At 32.1% G+C, this 7,890-nt stretch overlaps 1 pseudogene; it reads right to left on the bottom strand.

Moving 5' to 3' along the window:
• Positions 1-409: 409 nt before the first annotated feature.
• LOC111737004 lies at positions 410-580 on the bottom strand (annotated as a pseudogene).
• Positions 581-7,890: the final 7,310 nt, after the last annotated feature.

Here is a 7,890-nt window from a genome sequence, read left to right on the forward strand (position 1 = left end):
TAAATATATAGCTTGGCAGTGTCTATTTAAATCATCAAAACAATGTATTGGAGACCTTTTTGCATTTGTCTCAGCTGTCTTATTTTATTGCATTGCAAACGATGTTAATTCTGTGCTTAATTATGCTTAACATAATATATATGCAACCCAGTGTTTATCAGTTGGACATAACAAAACTGCTGTTATTTCTTCCCATTTCCTTCCGCTTATCATTTGTTGATTTTTGAAAGCAGCTGGAGTTGTTCCATGTGAATGGAAACAATTACAAAGCTGTACAATACATGTTTTCTCTCTAAAAACCATCTTATATCAACGATGGTCTTTGCCTTTTAAAAAGTTAGTGTACATTCTTATGAGCTTTTAACTTGATCTTTGCTGTTTTTAATTTACCCTTAGATTAAAACAAAAAAAATATTTAACATTACTTAGAATTTTTCAAAAACATGCATATTTCATCCATTGAAACAGGAACCTCCATCTCTCCAAATTGATGTCTGTTGGGTATATGTTGATTCATGTTTACCTAAAAGACCGTGTTAATATACTACACTTGATCTTAGCCAAAAGGCCGAGAAGCGATGAAGACTATGTTAATATAATGAGTGAATATTTGTGACTGAAATTCTCAGAATTTCACCTATTACACGTGACTTAAGAGTTGGAAAGGAAATAGCTTTTGGTTAGTATTTATTTTAAAAGGATCTTTTTAGCTAGCTTGACCAGAAAAGATAAATTTATTTTAAAAATTTTCTTTTGAATTTTTTTTAGTGTAAGATTAAAACTATAATTAGAGCCTGGGTAAGTGTATTGAAAAACATTGTAGCATATGCAATTTCCCCAAGAGTTCTAAAATTAAAATTCATAAAAATATTCTTGGTGGCTAACAATACTTATTAAAAATCAACATCATTTCTGATAGTAGTTTTATAAGTAAAATTTAAGTCATTGTAAAATTTGTTTTGCTATAATAACTATATTTTTTACACAACTATTCTGTGTCAAGTGCTTTACATACATTATAATTATCTCATTCATTCTTCAGAACAATTCATTTAAAGAATGAGGACCAGAAAGTTAAGGATTTTGTTCAAATTTAGTATGTGGAAAGTGCAGGATAAGAAATTATATTTACCTGTGCAAAATCCTTGATCTACTCTTTATCTGTTGATATCACACATCTTCCTTCACCCATGTTGCCACCAGGGGGACCTAGGAGAGAGCTAGATGAAAGCTCTAGCCAAGTACCTACTATTTGGAACACGCTGCCACCCTAAATTTTTACTGTCTTTCCTTTTTAGTTAATTTAGCACATCTACAGAGGAATCTTTTGTCTAACGTTGTTTCTTCCTCAGAAGTCTCTTTCTTCTAGAAAATTCTAAATACTAGAGAATCTCTTCCTTTAAAGATAGAAAGAATCATTAAGTGCCACAATTCTTTCCTTTTTCCTCCTCTCTGCCCTTCTAATCCTCTATTTCCTTTGCCCACAGAGACTGCCTGGCATATAGTAAGTGCTCAATAAATGATAGTTATTACTACTTTCCAGGTTTTGGGGCTCTGTCCTGAAGGGATTTTTAATAATAGCAATAATAAGCACAGCTAATATATAGTGCACACTATATACCAGAATCTCTTTCAAGTACTTTAAATGCTTGTGCACCTTTTTCAAGCAAGAAAAACGGTGACATTTAGAGAGTGCATTACTTGTCCAAGATGACATGGACAATTGGTTGGTAGTGACAGTTTTTAAGCTCAAGTTTTCTGACTTCTAGTCCTTTATTGACTCATGTGGTATCTGCAGAAATGTGCTGCTCAAATCTTCTCAACAGAAGACCTGCTGTAAGGAGCTTATTGATGACAGACTCCAGCTGCCAACCCCTTCAGATCCATTTGGTGTTCATATCAAAACCATACTTCCTTCTCCTGGGCTGTCCCCAGATAATTATCGAGCATGGTGGAGATAACAGTACTGGCTTATTCCAGGAATGGGAAAATGATTCAACATTAGCAACTCTGTTAACATAATTCCCCTGGAAAAGCACAAATAAGAGAAATCATATAATCTTATCAATGAAGTATTGAAAAAAAAAAACTCAATAAACTAGGGACTGTATGGCTATGTTTTAAACTAATAGCTATTATCTGAAAGCCATCATCATGTTTAATGAAAACACATTGGGATAATCCCCATTAATGTCAAGAACAAAGCCAGAGAATACACTGTCACTATGACTTTTTTTTCTTTTAATGTGGTTCTGAAGATATTTGCCAGTGCGATTAGAAAGGAGAAGAAATGAATCATACGTATTTGAAAGAGAACATAAAATTTCATTATTTGTAAATGTTATGCTTGCTTATATGAATATACAAAAAATCAACTGAAAAGATTATAACAAACAATAGGGGAATTTATAAATGGTTGAGCATAATAAACAGCAATCAATGGCTTTCATAAGTACAGACAATAACCAATTAAAATTTATAATGGAAGAAAAAATCACATTTATAATAGCAAAAAAAATTTATGGAAATAAATTTAATAAGAAACATTCCAAATCTACACAAGGAAAGCATAAATTTCTTAAGTAAGAAGATTAAATGTTATAAAGATGCCAACTCTTTCTAATGTAAAGCAATAAACTTACTTTTACAGCAATACACACAATAAGAATATTGTTAATTTGTTAATTTGTTTTTTGAACTGGAAAGGTTAATTCACATGGAAAATAGAAAAAATATTCAAGAAAATTCTGGGAAAAGAAGAGCAATAAGTTGTAAGCCCTCTCATATCTTAAAATATAGAGGTAAAGTAATTATGCTAATATAATAATAATGAATGAATTGACTTGCAGATAAATGGAATAGACAAGAAAGTCTATAAGTAAACCCAGATATGTATTGGATATTAGTGTAAGGCAAGAATGGCATAGCAAATCAGTGGGCAACTGATGAATTATTTAATAAATGATATTGGGACAACTGGATGGTCACCTAGACAATAAAATTATTTTGGAATGCTTATCTGATTACTTACACCAAAGTTTCAGTTGTTTCAAAAATATAAATAGAAAAAATATATACTAGAAAAAATTATATATGTATACACACAGACATGTATATACATGTGTGTCTGTGTGTAAATAATTTCAAAGTTGAGAAGACATTTCTAAGGTTAACTCAAAATTAAGAAATCCTAAGTGAAAAGATAAATTAATTTGACCATATAAAATTAAAATAAAATTTCATGGCATTAGAATTCCATAAAAAGAATGACAAACCAGTAAAAAATATTTGTCTGCAACTCATGACATAAACTAAAGAATATGTTCCTCAGCATATACAAATAAATATGCAGGAAAAAAACAAATAATCATACAAGAAATGGAAAAAAGATAAACAGTTTGTATCAAAAGAAATATAAATGAATCATAAAAAATATTTACTTTATACATTATAAGAAAAATATTAACTTAAAAATTAAACCTACAATAAAGTGCCATTTTCCTTTGTCAGTATGGCAAGGATAAAAGAATTTTAATAATATACTGTATATTGAAAGTGTATGAGAAAATAGGGACTCAATATACTTCTCTTAGGAATATAATTTGGTATAAACCCTATAAAAAGGTTATTCAGCAATACCTTATTAAAGTGACAAATACACATATTCTTTGATTCTGCAATTTGACTCTAAGAATTTACCCACAGATATTGTTGCCACGTCTTAAATGACAGACATACAAGGATATTCATCATAGCAGTGTCTGAAACAGCAAAAACATTGAAAATAGCGTGATTGGTTAAATAATTTATGCATTGATGTGGTGTGGGATACTATGCAGCCTTCATAATGAATGAAGCTGTTTGGTATGTATTGATTTTGGACACTTTCCATATATAATGTTAAAGAGTAAAGAAAAGAATATCATCTGTAAAATGCAATTCTTTTTTATTTTAAACATGTATGCTTTTATATGCACTGAATATCCGTAAACTAATAAAAGTATGAGTTTAAAGGAATCAAACTAGGAAACTAAAGAAAAGAAGAAGTGACATAAGCTAAAATTTTAATTTATAAATTTTCATTTGAGTTTTTTACTATGTGATGTATTACATATATGTAATACCCAACTACAGCACTAATCATACTATTCAATTCAGTTGACTTTTATACCAAGACGTTCTTCATGGATAATTGAATGTTCATTTACATATGCACAAACTTCTTTGTTGTTGTTGACAGAATTTTATTTTATTTTACTTTATTAAATTTATTGGGACGACATTGATTAATACAATTATATAGGTTTCAAGTGTACCATTTAATAATACATCATCTGTATACTGCATTGTGTGTTCACCATCCAAAGTCAAAACTTCTGTCACCATATCTTTGACCTTCTTTGTCTTTATCTAGTTCTCTCTTCCCCGATTCCCCTCTGGTAACCCCTCTATGTCTATTAGTTTTCTTGTTTGTCTTGTATGTTTGTTGGACACAAGCTTTTTGTTTGAAAACCTAGGGATGAAAACCTAGAGAGTACTAGGAGAGTGAGACCAGTAATTGCAGTGGGTAAGATGGACACAGTCGGCAGAATTTGGGATAAGGAGGTGAAACTTGCTAGCAACTTGCACCCCTTTTATTAAAGTATTTATCTTGGATGGAAAAAGACACTCTGGATATCTACTCTGCTATCTGCAGCAGTAGAAAATCATGCCAGAAAGTTAACCAGAGCCTGGCATTCTCTCTAGGGAAGAAAAATGGCTAAGAAAGCACAGCAGTAGTTTCATGTTTACAAAAAATGAACTGAAATAACTACAGTATATCAAAAGCAAATAACTGCTGAGGAAATTGGCATATTTTAATTTGGTTCAGGCTATATTTTACATGTTCTGGTTGTACTGTAAAGTATGAGTTTGTGTGTAGAGCTTAAATGTATCATTAATATAGCTTTGAAGCTAGTTCTATCCACGTGATTAAAATTTATCATGAAATTAGCTTTTAAATAGAGACTTTTTAACAAGTTATAGTCAATGCTATAAATTAGATCTTCTCTGATAAACTCTGAATAAAGAACTATAATTTAACAGGGTATTTTATTAGAGATATTTTAATTGTTCTGGCAGGTGAAAAGCACCATCCAGTATCTTGGCTAAATATTTTTTGTTAATGAAATCATTTTTCCTCCCAGCTAGCACTGTTGGTTTAAGAATATTCTGTTTTACTGAAGATTAACTAAAAGTCTTTATTTTATATGTGTGATTCAGCCTCACATTGACTACCAGGTAAATCTTTGTGAGGAGTTTGTTTTATATAGGAAAATAAGGAATTTTTTAACATTTGTGAAGAAAATAGTATGTCCTTGTAAGTGGAAGTTAAAAGGAAAAATTCCAAATTTATTTTCCAGTGATTTAAAAGTAAAGACCTGGGGACTGATTGCTGATGACTAGATTATGGATGTGGCATTTCCTTGCTTTCCAATTATATGTATTTTCTTCTTATTACATAACATGCTTTTTTTAAAAAAAAATCAAAATGACAGAAATACAAAATTTTAAAGAAAAAAACTCCAATAATCTTTTCTCTAAGAGTTACCTACTATTCACAGTGTGGCATACATTATTCCAGAAAATTTCCACATGAAGTATTTTTTTTCTCCTTAAAACTGTGGGTCTGTTGTCAATAATATCTGAATTCTTCCTGCTCTGCCTTCTGCATCTTATCAAATTTGCCCACCCCTGCAGTTTCAATCACTTTGTTGGAATGACATATTATGTAAATGCTGCCAAAATTTCCTGTTTCTGGGCCTAAGGACAGATTTCATGCCAATGCATCTGTGCCTAAGAGCAGATTTTAGATTGTGTGCCTGTGCCCAAGAAGTCACTGGGTGCCAGCTTGTTCAAAGCTTAGCAGAATACAGATCCCCACATGGAGCGAGGCTGCTTCTGGTGGCTCCATTTCCTCAAATCCAGAGTAGCTGGTGGAGAATAGTGCTGAAGGGCCATGTTTTTATCGTACTTACTCACATTTGGTTGGGTGGATTAAACAAGGTCTCTTACTTCTATTTTGCCCTCGTCAAAAGGATTACTAAGTTTATTCCATCTTGGGGTGTATGTTTCCCAGCTTCTAATGAATGATTTTTATGGTTTAATATTTGACTACTAATTCAGTAGACACTAGTGAGAAGCTTTAAAAAAATCTCTTAGAAAATAACCTTTATTCAATGTGATAGGTCATTTGGAGTAAATAGCCACCATTTAAAGAGGGGCTGAAATTAACAGTCTAAATGCCATGCTGCATTTAGTATGTGATTGAATGTTAACATATCAAATAGATTTACTAAAGCCTAATAAAAAATTCCATGGACATTAGAATATTAATTCTGAGAAACTCTGGGTCAGAATGCATCAAAAACTATTAAGCGTCTTACTGAATTTTGTCAACTTGCTCATCCTCCTTAATATGTCATTTTCAGAGTTGAAAAACAGAAAGCGTGCATAGTTGGGAAGTCCAAATCTGTGCCTCTAAGTTATTTTTTCAAAGCCGTCTGTGATGTTTCTTTTTCAGACAGAATTGGGATAGAAGATTTAAGACACTAGCTTTTCCTATTTCCATGTTGAAAATATATATCAATATGTATAGTGTCAATGAAATAAGTGTCAAAAACTGTAGAGAATTTTAATAAGTTTATTTGAGCCAGGAAGCAAAATCTCAATGGCTTAAGAAAATTCTCCAGAGAATGGCAGTTTAGTAGCTTATTTGATTTTAATTTTTCATCATTTTTGTAAGTTTATTGGAGTAACATTGGTTAATACAATTATATAATTTTCAGGTGTACATTATAATTTGACATCTATATATTCTATTGTGTGATTACCACCCAGAGTCCAGTTTCCTTCAGCTACCATATATTTGATTAGCAGCTTATTTTATATATTAGAATCAAAGGAGGAAGCATAAAGATGCTTATATAAAATCCATTGGTGGCAGATTAAGGGGGCGGGAGAAAGCAAAGTGGTGAAATCTCTGGGATTGGATAAAAAGTAAAATGAAGGGACACATACTTCTTTTACATTGGTAATTACAGAGAGTTAATAATTAACATTTACAGCACATAGAGATGGTATGCGAGGGACAAGATAACCATGAGAGGTTCTGTGGTCTCCTTCCTTAGTGCAATGAGTTGTACCCTGGGGGGTCTGGACAAAAGAGATTATTCTGACATTCCAAGGGTATGTTTTCTTATATGCAAAAAGACAATAGACAGGTTCCCTTAAGGTAAAAATTGCCTTTTGTCAAGACATCTACAGGCCCAGGATGTGACTACCCGCTATGACCTACTTTAGTTAGGAATTTATATGTTGAGACCAGCCTATGTGGTTAATTTTGGTCTCTAAGTTTTTAGGGCCACCATGCTGGCCTCCTCTGAGCTTGCCCCTTTTTCATCTACAGTAGAAAATTTATATATACTACCTTTATTGAAGACCTTCTTTGCAATAGTTATTTTACTAAGCATTCATGTGGATCATATTATAAACTATGATAACCTCTCAATGTCATCAGTGTTTATAAAGTACTGGTGAATCTCATATGAAGATCAAGCATGCCCATTTTCATATAATAGGCAATGAAGTATCACTCCATTTTTTTCCCCCTGATTGATAAGCTGACAAAAACCATTCTCCTTTATTAGTGAGTTATTGAATACCATAATACATAGAAAAATACAAGTGAACGCAGATCCCTCTGTGCAAAAGAAAACTACAGAGAAATTAAAGATGGAACATGTGGGCTTGCACAAGAAGACAGGGGAGTGGGGGTGGGGAGGGTGGCTGATGCCAGGACAGTACCAAGCACAAGTTTTCCTAATTTGTTTTTCAATCAAATGTTAAAGC

This window comes from Pteropus vampyrus, unplaced genomic scaffold (assembly GCF_000151845.1).
Source record: "Pteropus vampyrus isolate Shadow unplaced genomic scaffold, Pvam_2.0 Scaffold1, whole genome shotgun sequence".
In the NCBI taxonomy this organism is placed as follows: domain Eukaryota; kingdom Metazoa; phylum Chordata; class Mammalia; order Chiroptera; family Pteropodidae; genus Pteropus; species Pteropus vampyrus.